Source organism: Balaenoptera borealis (genome assembly GCF_965194805.1).
Source record: "Balaenoptera borealis genome assembly, chromosome: 3".
Classification (NCBI taxonomy): Eukaryota; Metazoa; Chordata; class Mammalia; order Artiodactyla; family Balaenopteridae; genus Balaenoptera; species Balaenoptera borealis.
In genome coordinates this window covers 65628866-65644773 of record NC_138866.1, presented here as the reverse complement: position 1 = coordinate 65644773, position 15908 = coordinate 65628866, and the positions used below count along the sequence as shown (strand labels likewise).

Here is a 15908-nt window from a genome sequence, read left to right as displayed (position 1 = left end):
GGCAGGGACATCTAGCATCTACTTAAGAGAAGTGTGTGTCAGGCCAGGGACTTTCCTCACTCCCACCCCTTCATGCCATGAGGACTGTGGCACTGGATATTAGACTCTTTCCTTATAGACCCTCTTACATTTCTAGTTTCCAAACTACCCAGGACTGACTTTCTTGTAGAAACATGAAGAGATTCAAGATTTTTACTTTAAAAGAAGTTAATGTTGTACAATTGTGAATAATTTCCAGGATCGGAAATTGAATGTAAAATTGTCCAAAGGACTTACCTGTTCACAGCTTTGTCTATCTTCGGTGAATTCTTTGCCAACTATTTCCATAGCCACACTCCTAGATTTTGAAAACAGTTAATTTATCTAGGCAGGAATTTTTCTGGTAGCTTTGTTTCATGGCCAAATCATTCAAACAACTCGCCTTAAATTTGTTTTGGAAGCTTACTTATAATGAACAACAACAACAAAAAATTTTACAACTTGGCAATGTCTATTAAAATCTACTAAAATAAAATAAATATATATAGTAAACTAGAATATCTAGTAATCACTATATCAGGAATTTATTCTACTAAAATACTCTGAAAAGTATGCAGTGATACTACTCAGTAAAAGATTGGTGAAATAAAGGCATGAACTTAAAATGGAACACTATTCAGCTGTTAAAGCAAATGAGATAGATCTATCTCAGCAACTGGAACTACAGCAACTGGAAAAAAGCAAGAGGCAAAGAGTGTATAATATGATCAAATTTTCGTCTAAAATATCTACATTTATGTACAAATAGCACACAGGTATCTTTGTATGTCTATAAGAAAGCTAAATAAAAACACTAAATTGTTATCCTCTAGGGAGATAGGTTTATGGGCCACATTTTCTTTTTTTGTTTTGTATTTCAAAACTGTTTCAATTTTTAATAATTATCACGTGTTCCTTTTGAAATAGAAAACATACTTTAAAAATACCCTGTTTCTTTCCTCTTCACCCCATCAAAACAAGTCAGGAGGCCCAGTCAGGGGAAGTATTGGGTCTGTGATCCTAAGAGACCTGATGTATGAAGACTTGGGCCTCCCTTCTCAGTATGATATTTTGTCTCAAAAGTCTTATCCTGACCGAACCATCAAGCCTAATTAAAAATGGAAAATTCATGGAAGGAGAGGCCTCCCTGCACACCCCAGGGGAGCCATTCTTTCCTGGCTCCCTCTGGATCCTTCCAGTTCATTAGCTAAGAAGGAGTTAGAGGAGATGTCTCTGGCCACAGCTGCTGCCTTCTCGAGTGTCACTCTGATCTGGTGAGCAAAACCCCCCGTGGGAAGCAGCAGGCTCTCAGCAGCCTGCCAGCCCAGCCCGCTGGCTGCCTCCGAAGCAGGCCTGCTGGCTAGGCCTGCCCTCCCTCCGTCTACCCCCTCCTTCCTCTTTAAGCCACTGTGGTACGGATAATCATTAGGAAACAAGGGAATTGAGGGGCTTTATTCTTCCAGGTGGGTGTGCCAGGAGTGAGGCACTCAGGCCTTGGGGATTTACTGTGGATATCCCAGACCTGAGATCTTGGAGATGACTGGAGCCAGTGGCCATATTTGGGTGAGGAACACCGTGTGCCCCCTGGCAACTGTACTCTGTACTCTGAGGGGTGTTTAGGAAAGAGAACTGTTCTTTGCTGCTCCTCCCTGTGAACCTGAGGCCCCCTTTGTGGGGATGCTCTCGCCCTCACTGTGGCCCAGGAGAAGCCCAAGGAAGGACACAAGACTGAGAACAAGAACCTCATTAATTTGAAGGTGGCAGGCAGGATGAGTCACATAGCAGATGATGACATCAGGAACATCTGGAGCCGGTTCTGCTGTGGCGGCAGCGCACCTGACAATGGAAATGGAGTAGGAAGATAGCCAGAGTCCAGCAGAAGACAGAAAGTTCTGCTCAGAAGGGTCCTTCTCTGCTCCTTAATTCCAGAACTATGTTTCCGTAGATCACGTTCCATCAAAGAAAATCGCAGTTTGGTCATTTCCTGACCATTTACACTAGAGTTTCTGTAGTCTTGGTTCTCTGCTCTCTCTTCCCTCCCCCTTTTTCTGATATGATTATATTGACCACAGGGCAGGCAAAACCAAACTAGTTCTGTGGAAATAGCCCCTTTTTCCATCTGAGGCCTAATCATTCAACTTTTTTATATCCTAGTAAATTTTTTGCTTTCATTTTTTAATAAGAAATCTTGCATATCTTGATTACTTAGATAATTTTAGTGCTTTTCTTGTGTCATTGTAAAATGAAGTATTTTCAAATCATATCTGTGTGTAGCTAATTCAAGCAGGGCAATCTCTGTATTTAGATAGAGATAAATTACACTAAAGAAATTACTGTCAGATTTTTTATTTTCTTTCAAGTCCAGGAATTTGCTGCTTGTGGTAGAGCCCACTGGAACTCACTAATAAATGTGTTCTTTCCTTCCCAGGCACAAAGCTAGACCTCATTTCTCAACCTCTTGTGCCCTCTTCCAGGCCTGACCCACAAAAGTCTCCTATTGCCAAGCCCTACTCTCTTCTCCATTTGTCTGCTGAATGGGGAGATTCAAAGACTAAAGAAGATTGGAATTACAAGATGGAAGAACCTGAGTCCTAAATAACTGTGTGGAGCAGAGTCCCTCTAATGACCCACATTGGACTGCGCTATGAACAAAAAGTAAACTTTTAATGTTCTAAGCCACTGAGTTTTTTTTTTTTTTTTTTTTTGCTACAGCAGTGTCTCTTCTAATATCTTATTTAAATGAGCTACTTTAAAAAGAGTTCAGAGGTGCTTTCTGTCTACTTTAACTTATTTCCATGATAAGAAATACTACAGGAGTATTAATATTCTATGTTGTTAGGTCTCCATTTATAGGCAGAGCTAGTTCATGGCATCAATAACTCTTTAAAGCAAGTTTTGTTTCTTTTTTTTAAATAGCAATATCCTATGAAATATTTATGGGCAAGCCCTCAGAGACTGTTTACATTGGAGTGCTGTTAGTTTCAAGGACAAAAAATTGACTTTCCATGTAGCAAGACTAAACACAAATTAAAATACTCACTTTCTTCAACTGCAACACTTTCTTCAACTTCAACTGTGGCTGGAGGTAAGGGAGCATTGTTATTACGTTATTTCTAAGATGCCTTCCAGATACAATGTTCTGATCCTCTAAGTTTGCTTGTAACAGAAACTGACTAACTTTTAGTAAAAGAAAAAAAAATTTATTGAATAGATTTGCCTAGCTCACACAGTAACAGAAAATAAGATCTCACAAGTATAGAAGCCATTGGATCTCAGTCAGAGTAGCTCATGGAATGTCTCTTTAGTGGCCATCAGAATGATTCAGCTCCATTTATCTTCTATCTGTTCCTCCCTTGCCCAATATTCCGTTTCCTGGCGGAGAGGGTCAGATGTAGATTGTTTACATGCCTACCTCTCAGCCAGGATAGGGTGTCAAGACTGAGAGACCCAGGAGTACCACAAGGAGGGTCAAAGGAGAGCACGCCCAAAAGAAAGGCAGGGCTCTGAAATACCCCTTTAGAAACACAAAAGGTGGTAGCAGGAAAAGTAGAAGCAAGGTTAGATGGCTGTCACTCTCTTTTGCCTGATTGTGTCCTCTGAAGGATCTGGGTCCTCTTTCTTGTCTAATAAATATCTGAAAAGATGATGCCAGGTCAACATATAGAACTTTTACAACTAAAGGCATTATTTTTGTAACCAAATGATTGAGTTACCAATCATTAGAATAGTAGTAGGCATTATCACCTAAAAGCCTAAAATATTTTACTTTATTTAGTTGCTTATAATATGAATGAGACTCTTGGGCGTCTATTCTGAAAATGTGAGGTATAATCATTATAAGCACGTGGCACTGTGGGTAATGGCAGTTTTTAATACTATGCTTAAATTAGCAACATTAACAGGGTACAGCCAAATTGAATACTGTATCTTCAGATTGACAGCAACTTTTAAAGTAATTACTTCATTTTAGTAAGAAGCAACATTTGGGCTCATTAGCATCTGAGGTCAAAAGGACAGTGAGTAAATCATATGAAGCTTGGTTATTGGTCCTTGAATCACTGGGCTCTTAATCCATAGTATCACTAGCTCCTTGTCTGGGTTACATGTGCTCTGTGAAATGCAGTTACATTCATTTTTAAAAATTCTATTTGGAAATAATGTTAGACTTACAGAAGAGTTTCAATGATAGTACAGAGAGTTCCCATATACCCTTCACCTAGCTTCCTCTAATGTTAACACTTTATATGTGTCCATAGTTACAGTCATTATTTGTGGTTAAACATGAACACAGTCATTTAGACTTAACAGAGACAGATTGATGCATTTAAAAACATGGGGTTTTGGATTCTAACAAACTTGGATTTAGGTGCTATATCACACTTACTAGCTACTAGACAATGTCAGACAAGTTACTTGTCTGTAAAAATGGGGTGCCTTCTTTCTTACAAGGTCCTTGTGGGCATAAAAATGGAATCATAAAGTTTTAGTACATGGTAGATCCTTAATAAATGTTCATTTCTTCCTGCATCTCTCATCAATCTTTTTGCCCCTCTCTAAACCTTCCTTCTCCTCTTTCTTTGTTCATATCATTGGATAATGTCACTTTTGTCCTGGCTTTTGTTTTCTGCTTTTGTGTCTGTACCCAACCAGACTGCCTTCCCAGTCCTCCAGTTCTGGCATTTTCTGGTGCTGGGGGAGGAGATGGCCTTTTTGATCTTAGTATTGCCTAGCCTCTTGCCGATTTAGCTTTAACACTCACCAAGCTGAGTTCGAAGTACAAAATGTTTCCACATCACTAACAAGGACATGGAGAAATTATAAGGAAAAAAATGAAACCAACTTTCTGTACAAAATGTTTGTAAATGTATTGTGTGTGTGTGTGTGTCAGTGTGTATAGGAGTTTAGGGGGGCAATCAGACAATCAGACAACAAAATAAACTCTGAAAAGCAACTCAAACTCCCCTGCACTTTAACACTAGAAGGGATTCCTAGTATGTGAAGTTCAACACCCTGGATCCAAATAATCCATTATAGCCAAGTGGGACTCAGATTCTTGAAGGGCTAATCTACTCTCGTCATTTACTCTGATGAATGTCCACAGGGAAGGGAAACAGTACAACACTGGCACCATTTCACCTCTCAAAAAAATCTGCTTAAAACCAGATGCTTGGTAGCCATATGACAGACGCTCCACCCTGAGGAGGGGGCTCCCCTCAGGGACCCAGGAGAGGCAGGGGTGATTATGCTGTATGCCTGCTTCTAAGCCTAATGGGCAGGCTGGGAGGGAGAGATGGAGCCCTTAACATCTTGGAGGTGACACCCTCTGAGCCATAAGTGCTCCAAACAGGATTTAGTCTCAGCTCAGCAGCTGTCCCATGGCTGCAGCCTTTTTTTGCCATATGGGGGAGCCGTATTTGGCATGGAATCGGGATCCTCAGGCTGGTAGAAACCCCATTATCCGTGTGAGAGTGTGGGTCAGAAGCCTAATTTGAGAGTGAGGGAGAGAGAGGAGAATAGGCACTGTCACTCTCTAGTTGCCTCTCTTTTATTTTTTATTTTTTAAATTTTAATTCCAAGGCTGTTGTTTTGGTCTCCAACCCACAATAGGAGAGGGGCATGAGTGTTCCTTTGTCACCATCAGGGACTATAATAAGGAAAAAACAATAATTAGGGTTGGGCTGGCAAGGAGTTTCTCCAAGAGGAAATGCTTGCCCATGGTGGGTTTGTTCGGAAGTCTAGCATGGGTCATTGGACGGATCACAAAGTGAAAACATGACCATTTGGTAAAGCAAATGGAAGCCAGATGTGAGGCAAGTAGCATTTCTGTAGCAGCTACACACTGGGATTTGTAGCAGCGCAGGAAGCTCAAAGGCTGAGGTCCGGCAGTGTTCTTGCTTGTGGCGGCTGTGGCTGGGACATAGGACCAGGGGCGCCTTCTTTTCCTGAGTGATGTGGGGAGGGCGTGGGCAGAAGAGGGATGATCAGTGGCCTAATTTGTTATGGTTAAGGATTGAATCATTAGCAAAAAACGTGTTGGATAGTTGAGCTTTGCAGAGGTAGCAGAAACATAATCATTTTGACTAAGAGCTCAGTGTTAGGAATATTCAAGTTAGTGGAAATATGATATGAGTCTTTCAGAAGAAAAACACTAACATGTCATATCAGTACAACTATATGACCTAGTAGGAAAATGGTTGACAAACAAGAAACCTGATTTATCGTCTAGGTTCTTTGGCTGATTTGCTTCAGTTTCTTTATGTATCAATGGGAATGATAATAATGGTTAACACCTTATAATGATTAGCCAGGTACTTTCTAAACGCATATAGGTACTGTTAATGTCCTCTTCATTATATCATGAAGGAGCTGTGACCTGAGTTAAAGAACGTAGCTAGTAACACAGAGTCACCATTTTGATCCTGACTCCAGAGCCTATATGTACAACTCACACACCATACTGTCTACTCTATTTACCCCATAGGGTTTGGCAGTGATGAAATTAGGTAATTAAAAGGAACAGACTAGTTTTGAGATGGCTGATAGAATGGAAAAAGCCTACACTTTGGAGCCTGGTAAAAGTGGATTTGAATCCTCTTATCACCTTGTGACTAGCTGCAAATAACTAGCTGCAAATTACTTAATCTTACAATTTTTGGTTCTGTCATTTTAATTGGGAATGGTAATGACTATTTTGCTGATTGTTGGAAGGTTAGAGATGATGTATATAAAGTGTTCAATTTGTAGTAGGAACTCAAAACTTGGTAGCTATCATTGTTTGCTTGTACTTTTATATATTAGTCTTGTGAACCAGGACCATGCACATATTTTTACATCCTGCTTTTGTTATAATGGGGCTGAGAACAAAGTTGTCACTCAGCTATCAATAACAAAGGCTTATGTTTACTTGGGGCTTACCATGGGCTAGGTGCTGTTCTAGGTTCTCTACATATATTAACTGATGTCACCACCACAAGTTGAAGAAGTTACTCTTAGTGCCCTAATTTTGCAGATGAGGAAGTAACTTGTCCAGAGTCACACAGTTTGTAAGTGACAGAGTTGGGTTTTGAAACCAGGAGTCTAGTTCTTAATTACTATGCGATTAGTCGTAGCTTCATAAGATCATAGGGTTGGAGGAAGAGATAGAGGTTTTATAGTTCAGCCTTATGCCCCACAGTGTGAATTACTTGCTTGATATTTCTGAGAGATGCTTATTCAGCCTCTGCTTGTTTATCTTCAGTAATAAGGTGCTCCACGGCCCAAAGAGGCAACCCTTTCATTTGCTGGGCAACTCTTTGTGAGTGCTTTGTAACGTTAAACTGAAACCAGCTTTACCTCTTCTTTCTCCATTGATCTTCTAGTTTTTGAGTACCAGAACAAGGTTAGCTCACTCTTCAGCATGACACCTCTTTGCTATTTGAAAACCACTATGTCCTCTTCTGCAAGCCAGCAACTTGAGTTTCCCTCAGTGGTGACTCACTGGCCGCCTCGTCCTCGTCGGCCCTCTGACTGTTTCTTTCGATGTGCGGCAGCACAAACGTGACAGTCACTGTCCATCAGCAGTGCATTATTATTTTCTTTTTTTTTTTTAAAAGATTAAACTTTTAAAATATTTATTTATTTATTTATTTATTTTTGACTGTGTTGGGTCTTCGTTTCTGCGCGAGGGCTTTCTCTAGTAGCGGCAGGCGGGAGCCACTCTTCATCACGGTGCGTGGGCCTCTCACTGTCGCGGCCTCTCCTGTTGCCGAGCACAGGCTCCAGATGCGCAGGCTCAGTAGTTGTGGCTCACGGGCCCAGTTGCTCCGCGGCATGTGGGATCTTCCCAGACCAGGGCTCGAACCCGTGTCCCCTGCATTGGCAGCCAGATTCTCAACCACTGTGCCACCAGGGAAGCCCTATTATTTTCTTAAGTAAAGATTGCATTAGCTTTTTGCACAACCTTATCACACAGTTTGCTCCTACTGGCTTTAGGTAACTGTAACCTCCTGTTTATTAGTCTGCTCAGGCTGCCATAGCAAACTATCATAGACTAGGTGGCTTAAACAACAGAAATTTATTTTCTTATGATTCTGGGGGTAGAAATTCAAGATAAAGGTTCTGGCTGATTTGGTTTCTGGCGAGAACTCTTTTCCTGGCTTGTAGACAGACGCCTTCTCACTGTGTCTTCACATGGCCTTTCCTTGGTGCTTGTGTGTGGGGAGAGAGCGAGAGCTCGATGTCTCTACCTCTTTTATAAGTCCCATCGGATTAGGACCCACCCTTATGACCTCATTTAACCTTTATTACCTCCTGATAGGCCCTAACTCCAAATGCAGTCATATTGGGGAGGGGGGTGATTAGGGCTTCAACATACAGACTTTGGGGGACACAGTTCAGTCCATAGCATCCTATGACCACAGGGTGTAGCTGTGTGCTGGAGACCTGTGATGGAGAACTGAAGGGAAGGGCCATGGCCACTTAATCTTGGCTGCAGGGCAGTGTGGAAAGAGTCAAAACTGCCCTTCTGTCTTCAGGGCTTGTACTCTCTGTCTCTGTAATTCCATTGAGCCACTGAGGTTTCCTTTTCTTGGTTTTGAGTAGCTGTGATATGACAAAGTGGTAAAAGAAAGGGAGACAGCTGAAATCTGTTATTGCATCAATAATTCTGAGCTTCAAGCCCAGGGATTTCCCCATCTACCTCATATTGGGCATTTTGCCTTCCTGCCATAGGAAACAGATGCAGGGAGGGCAGGTTGTAAGCCGGAGCCCTTAATCATAGGGCAAAGGGAGCTCTCTCAGGACCTTCATTGCTGGTAGAATGACTGTGGAGACCTGCCAGAGAAATTCCAGCAGCCTTATAGAGAGGCTTAAGGTGGGGAGACCCACTGCTCCTGGGACCCAGCCTACTTCGGCCTGAAGGAGAGTAAGGACAGGGCAAGCAGGGCATGTCCATTAGGATTCTCTAGATCGCAAGCACTAGAAAAGCCAACCTAAAGTGCCTTAAGTAAGACGAGAATGTATTGGTTCACATAAAGTACACAGGCAGGCTGAGCTTCCAGTGTGGTCTGATCCAGTGCTCACATATTATCACCATGATCAGTCTCTAGGCTTACTTCGTTTGGGTGTCAGCTTTACTGGCTCACTTTGTGGTTTTATATGCTGCCACTACCAATCCCAGAGGAAGGCTAAACATGTTTCCTTGGCTCTGACTGGTTGATGTGCCATTCTGGAAGTAATCACTGTAGCCACAGGGATGGGATATGTTGTTTTTTAAAGCCAGTCAGGGACTCCTCTGTAGCTAGGGTTGGATTCAATTCCATGGAAACAACATGACTGGAGAATGGTGGAGGGTGGTTTCCCAAAGGGAATTTTGGATCTTCTTTCCCAAAGGAAAAGAAGCTTAAGAGACAAAAACTTTGTGTATCTTAGAACTTTTGGAAATGGCTGTTGGGCAGAAACAACAGCTGTTTATTAGAGAGCATTTCTGACATGGTCCCCAAAACAAATCTTCAATCAGTTTTACTGGAATGTCCCTGAGAATTGTAATAAAGTGTCACTTTTTCTTCATACTCTTATTACAGCAACTTTATGTTTTTATATGCTGGAGGTTAGGACTATAGTCCTTTCAAATTTTCTCCCATTTATTTTTTATTTTTATTATTATTTTTAACGTCTTTATTAGAGTATAATTGCTTTACAGTGGTGAGTTAGTTTCTGCTTTATAACAAAGTGAATCAGTTATACATATACATATGTTCCCATATCTCTTCCCTCTTGCGTCTCCTTCCCTTCAACCCTCCCTATCCCACCCCTCTAGGTGGTCACAAAGCACCGAGCTGATCTCCTGGTGCTATGCGGCTGCTTTCCACTAGCTATCTATTTTACATTTGGTAGTGTATATATGTCCATGCCACTCTCTCACTTCGTCCCAGCTTACCCTTCCCCCTCCCCATATCCTCAAGTCCATTCTCTAGTAGGTCTGTGTCTTTATTCCCATCTTGCCCCTAGTTTCTTCATGACCTTTTTTTTTTCTCTTAGATTCCATATATATGTGTTAGCATACGGTATTTGTTTTTCTCTTTCTGACTTACTTCACTCTGTATGACAGACTCTAGGTCCATCCACCTCACTACAAATAACTCAGTTTCGTTTCTTTTTATGGCTGAGTAATATTCCATTGTATATATGTGCCACATCTTCTTTATCTATTCATCTGTTGATGGACACTTAGGTTGCTTCCATGTCCTGGCTATTGTAAAGAGAGCTGCAATGAGCATTTTGGTACATGACTCTTCTTGAATTATGGTTTTCTCAGGGTATATGCCCAGTAGTGGGATTGCTGGGTCACATGGTAGTTCCATTTTTGGTTTTTTAAGGAACCTCCATACTGTTCTCCATAGTGGCTGTATCAATTTACATTCCCACCAACAGGGCAAGAGGGTTCCCTTTTCTCTACACCTTCTCCAGCATTTATTGTTTGTAGATTTTTTGATGATTGCCGTTCTGACCGGTGTGAGATGATATCTCATTGTAGTTCTGATTTGCATTTCTCTAATGATTAATGATGTTGAGCATTCTTTCATGTGTCTGTTAGCAATCTGTATATTTTCTTTGGAGAAATGTCTATTTAGGTCTTCTGCCCATATTTGGATTGGGTTGTTTGTTTTTTTGATATTGAGCTGCATGAGCTGCTTGTAAATTTTGGAGATTAATCCTTTGTCATTTGCTTCATTTGCAAATATTTTCTCCCATTCTGAGGGTTATCTTTTCATCTTGTTTATGGTTTCCTTTCCTGTGCAAAAGCTTTTAAGTTTCATTAGGTCCCATTTGTTTATTTGTGTTTTTATTTCCATTTCTCTAGGAGGTGGGTCAAAAAGGATCTTGCTGTGATTTGTGTCATAGAGTGTTCTGCCTATGTTTTCCTCTAAGAGTTTTATAGTGTCTGGCCTTACGTTTAGGTCTTTAATCCATTTTGAGTTTATTTTTGTGTATGGTGTTAGGGAGTGTTGTAATTTCATACTTTTACATGTACCTGTCCAGTTTTCCCAGCACCACTTATTGAAGAGGCTGTCTTTTCTCCACTGTATATTCTTGCCTCCTTTATCAAAGATAAGGTGAACATATGTGTGTGGGTTTATCTCTGGGCTTTCTATCCTGTTCCACTGATCTATATTTCTGTTTTAGTGCCAGTACCATACTGTCTTGATTACTGTAGCTTTGTAATATAGTCTGAAGTCAGGGAGCCTGATTCCTCCAGCTCCGTTTTCCTTCCTGAAGATTGCTTTGGCTATTCGGGGTCTTTTGTGTTTCCATACAAATTGTGAAATTTTTTGTTCTAGTTCTGTGAAAAATGCCAGTGGTAGTTTGATAGGGATTGCATTGAATCTGTAGATTGCTTTGGGTAGTAGAGTCATTTTCACAATGTTGATTCTTCCAATCCAAGAACATGGTATATCTCTCCATCTATTTGTATCATCTTTAATTTCTTTCATCAGTGTCTTATAATTTTCTGCTTACAGGTCTTTTGTCTCCTTAGGTAGGTTTATTCCTGGATATTTTATTCTTTTTGTTGCAATGGTAAATGGGAGTGTTTTCTTAATTTCACTTTCAGATTTTTCATCATTAGTGTATAGGAATGCTAGAGATTTCTGTGCATTAATTTTGTATCCTGCTACTATACCAAATTCATTGATTAGCTCTAGTAGTTTTCTGGTAGCATCTTTAGGATCCTCTATGTATAGTATCATGTCATCTGCAGACAGTGACAGCTTTACTTCTTCTTTTCCGATTTAGATTCCTTTTATTTCTTTTTCTTCTCTGATTGCTTTGGCTGAAACTCCCAAAACTATGTTGAATAATAATGGTGAGAGTGGGCAACCTTGTCTTGTTCCTGATCTTAGTGGAAATGGTTTCAGTTTTTCACCATTGAGGATGATGTTGGCTGTGGGTTTGTCATATAGGGCCTTTATTATGTTGAGGAAAGTTCCCTCTATGCGTACTTTCTACAGGGTTTTTATCATAAATGGGTGTTGAATTTTGTCAAAAGCTTTCTCTGCATCTATTGAGATGATCGTATGGTTTTTCTCCTTCAATTTGTTAATATGGTGTATCACATTGTTTGATTTGCGTATATTGAAGAATCCTTGCATTCCTGGGATAAACCCCACTTGATCATGGTGTATGATCCTTTTCATGTGCTGTTGGATTCTGTTTGCTAGTATTTTGTTGAGGATTTTTGCATCTATGTTCATCAGTGATACTGGCCTGTAGTTTTCTTTCTTTGTGACATCTTTGTCTGGTTTTGGTATCAGGGTGATGGTGGCCTCGTAGAATGAATTTGGGAGTGTTCCTCCCTCTGCTATATTGTGGAAGAGTTTGAGAAGGATAGGTGTTAGCTCTTCTCTAAATGTTTGATAGAATTCACCTGTGAAGCCATCTGGTCCTGAGCTTTTGTTTGTTGGAAGATGTTTAACCACAGTTTCAATTTCAGTGCTTGTGATTGGTCTGTTCATATTTTCTATTTCTTCGTGGTTCATTCTTGGAAGATTGTGCTTTTGTAAGAATTTGTCCATTTCTTCCAGGTTGTCCATTTTATTGGCATAGAGTTGCTTGTAGTAATCTCTCATGATCGTTTGTATTTCTGCAGTGTCAGTTGTTACTTCTCCTTTTTCATTTCTAATTCTGTTGATTTGAGTCTTCTCCCTTTTTTTCTTGATGAGTCTGGCTAATGGTTTATCAATTTTGTTTATCTTCTCAAAGGACCAGCTTTTAGTTTTATTGATCCTTGCTATCGTCTCCTTCATTTCTTTTTCATTTATTTCTGATCTGATCTTTATGATTTCTTTCCTTCTGCTAACTTTGGGATTTTTTTGTTCTTCTTTCTCTAATTGCTTTAGGTGTAAGGTTAGGTTGTTTATTTGAGATGTTTCTTGTTTCTTGAGGTAGGATTTTATTGCTATAAACTTCCCTCTTAGAACTGCTTTTGTTGCATCCCATAGGTTTTGGGTCGTCGTGTTTTCATTGTCATTTGTTTCTAGGTATTTTTTGATTTCCTCTTTGATTTCTTCAGGATCTCTTGGTTATTAAGTAGTGTATTGTTTAGCCTCCATGTGTTTGTATTTTTTACAGTGTTTTTCCTGTAACTAATATCTAGTCTCATAGCGTTGTGGTCAGAAAAGATACTTGATACGATTTCAATTTTCTTAAATTTACTAAGGCTTGATTTACTAAGGCAAGATATGATCTAGCCTGGAGAATGTTCCATGAGCACTTGAGAAGAATGTGTATTCTGTTGTTTTTGGATGGAATGTCCTGTAAACATCAATTAAGTCCATCTTGTTTAATGTTATCATTTAAAGCTTGTGTTTCCTTATTTATTTTCAGTTTGGATGATCTGTCCATTGGTGAAAGTGGGGTGTTAAAGTCCCCTACTATGATTGTGTTACTGTCGATTTCCCCTTTTATGGCTGTTAGTATTTGCCTTATGTATTGAGGTGCTCCTATGTTGGGTGTATAAATATTTACAGTTGTTATATCTTCTTCTTGGATCGATCCCTTGATCATTATTTAGTGTCCTTCTTTGTCTCTTGTAATAGCCTTTATTTTAAAGTGTATTTTGTCTGATACGAGAATTGCTACTCCAGCTTTCTTTTGATTTCCATTTGCATGGAATATCTTTTTCCATCCCCTCACTTTCAGTCTGTATGTGTCCCTAGGTCTGAAGTGGGTCTCTTGAAGACAGCATATATATGGGTCTTGTTTTTGTATCCATTCAGCCAGTCTGTGACTTTTGGTTGGAGCATTGAATCCATTTACATTTAAGGTATTTATCTATATGTATGTTCCCATTCCCATTTTCTTAATTGTTTTGGGTTTGTTTCTGTAGGTCTTTTCCTTCTCTTGTGTTTCCTGCCTAGAGAAGTTCCTTTAGCATTTGTTGTAAAGCTGGTTTGGTGTTGCTGAATTCTCTTAGCTTTTGCTTGTCTGTAAATGTTTTAATTTCTCCATCAAATCTGAATGAGATCCTTGCTGGGTAGAGTAATCTTGGTTGTAGGTTTTTCTCCTTCATCACATTAAATATGTCCTGCCACTCCCTTCTGGCTTGCAGAGTTTCTGCTGAAAGATCAGCTGTTAACCTTATGGGGATTCCCTTGTGTCTTATTTGTTGTTTTTCCCTTGCTGCTTTTAATATTTTTTTCTTTGTATTTAAGTTTTGATAGTTTGATTAATATGTGTCTTGGCATGTTTCTCCTTGGATTTATCCTGTATGGGACTCTCTGTGCTTCCTGGACTTGATTGACTATTTCCTTTCCCACATTAGGGAATTTTTCAACTGTAATCTCTTCAAATATTTTCTCAGTCTCTTTCTTTTTCTCTTCTTCTTCTGGGACCCCTATAATTCAAATGTTGGTGCCTTTAATGCTGTCCCAGAGGTCTCTGAGACTGTCCTCAGTTCTTTTCATTCTTTTCTCTTTATTCTGCTCTGCAGTAGTTATTTCCACTATTTTATCTTCCAGGTCACTTCTCCATTCTTCTGCCTCAGTTATTCTGCTATTGATCCCTTCTAGAGAATTTTAAATTTCATTTATTGTGTTGTTCGTCATTGTTTGTTTGCTCTTTAGTTCTTCTGGGTCCTTGTTAAACATTTCTTGTATTTTCTCCATTCTATTTCCAAGATTCTGGATCATCTTTACTATCATTATTCTGAACTCTTTTGCTGGTAGTCTGCCTATTTCCTCTTCATTTGTTAGGTCTGGTGGGTTTTTGTCTTGCTCCTTCATCTGCTGTGTGTTTTTCTGTCTTCTCATTTTGCTTAACTTGCTGTGTTTGGGGTCTCCTTTTCGCAGGCTGCAGGTTTGTAGTTCCCGTTGTTTTTGGTGTCTGTCCCCAGTGGCTAAGGTTGGTTCAGTAGGTTGTGTAGGCTTCCTGGTGGAGGGTACTAGTGCCTGTGTTATGGTGGATGAGGCTGGATCTTGTCTTTCTGGTGGGCAGGTCCACGTCTGGTGGTGTGTTTTGGGGTGTCTGTGGCCTTATTATGATTTTAGGCAGCCTCTCTGCTAATGTATGGGGCTGTGTTCCTGTCTTGCTAGTTGTTTGGCATAGGGTGTCCTGCACTGTAGCTTGCTGGTCGTTGAGTGGAGCTGGGTCTTGGTGTTGAGATGGAGATCTCTGGGAGATTTTTGCTGTTTGATATTACATGGAGCTGGGAGGTGTCTTGTGGACCAGTGTCCTGAACTTGGCTCTCCCACGTCAGAGGCACAGCCCTGATGCCTGGCTGGAGCACGAAGAACCTTTCATCCACATGGCTCAGAATAAAAGGGAGAAAAAATAGAAAGAAAGAAAGAAAGAAGATAAAGTAAAATAAAATAAAGTTATTAAAATACAAACTAAAAAATAATTATTGAGAAAAAAATTTTAATAAGTAAAAAAAAAAAACAAAAAAACAGACAGAACCCTAGGACAAATGGTAAAAGCAAAGCTATACAGACAAAATCACACACAGAAGCATACACATACACACTCACAAAAAGAGAAAAAGGGAAAAAAATATATCTTTTCTCCCAAAGTCCACCTCCTCAATTTGGGATGATTCGTTGTCTATTCAGGTATTCCACAGATGTAGGTACATCAAGTTGACTGTGGAGATTTAATACACTGCTCCTGAGGTTGCTGGGAGAAATTTCCCTTTGTCTTCTTTGTTCGCACTGCTTCTGGGGTTCAGCTTTGGATTTGGACCCCCCTCTGTGTGTAGGTTGCCTGAGGGCATCTGTTCTTCGCTCAGACAGGACGGGGTTAAAGGAGCAGCTGATTCGGGGGCTCTGGCTCACTCAGGCCGGGGGGGAGGGAGGGGTATGGATGCGGGGCAAGCCTGCGGCGGCAGAGGCCGGCGTGACATTGCACCAGCCTGAAGC

The 15908-nt window shown here is 40.3% G+C and overlaps 1 protein-coding gene and 1 long non-coding RNA gene across 16 annotated transcripts in view; one reads left to right on the top strand and one right to left on the bottom strand.

Annotated features, from left to right (window-relative positions):
* AKAP6 (A-kinase anchoring protein 6) overlaps positions 1-15908 on the top strand; it is a 572476-nt gene that overhangs the window by 64319 nt on the left and 492249 nt on the right. For 11 of the 15 annotated variants that reach the window (XM_082384022.1, XM_082384021.1, XM_082384031.1 and 8 more), the window contains 2 exons: positions 2493-2673; positions 2935-3103. The exons of 2 other annotated variants lie outside the window; for them this stretch is intronic. The gene's annotated coding sequence lies outside the window, so the exon portion shown is untranslated. Of the gene's footprint in view, positions 1-2446; positions 2674-2934; positions 3104-15908 lie in introns of all 15 variants that reach the window. 2 more of the 15 variants (XM_082384028.1, XM_082384032.1) reach the window with 2 other exon arrangements.
* LOC309625139 overlaps positions 1-15908 on the bottom strand; it is a 479966-nt gene that overhangs the window by 285181 nt on the left and 178877 nt on the right. The gene's annotated exons all lie outside the window — the stretch shown is intronic.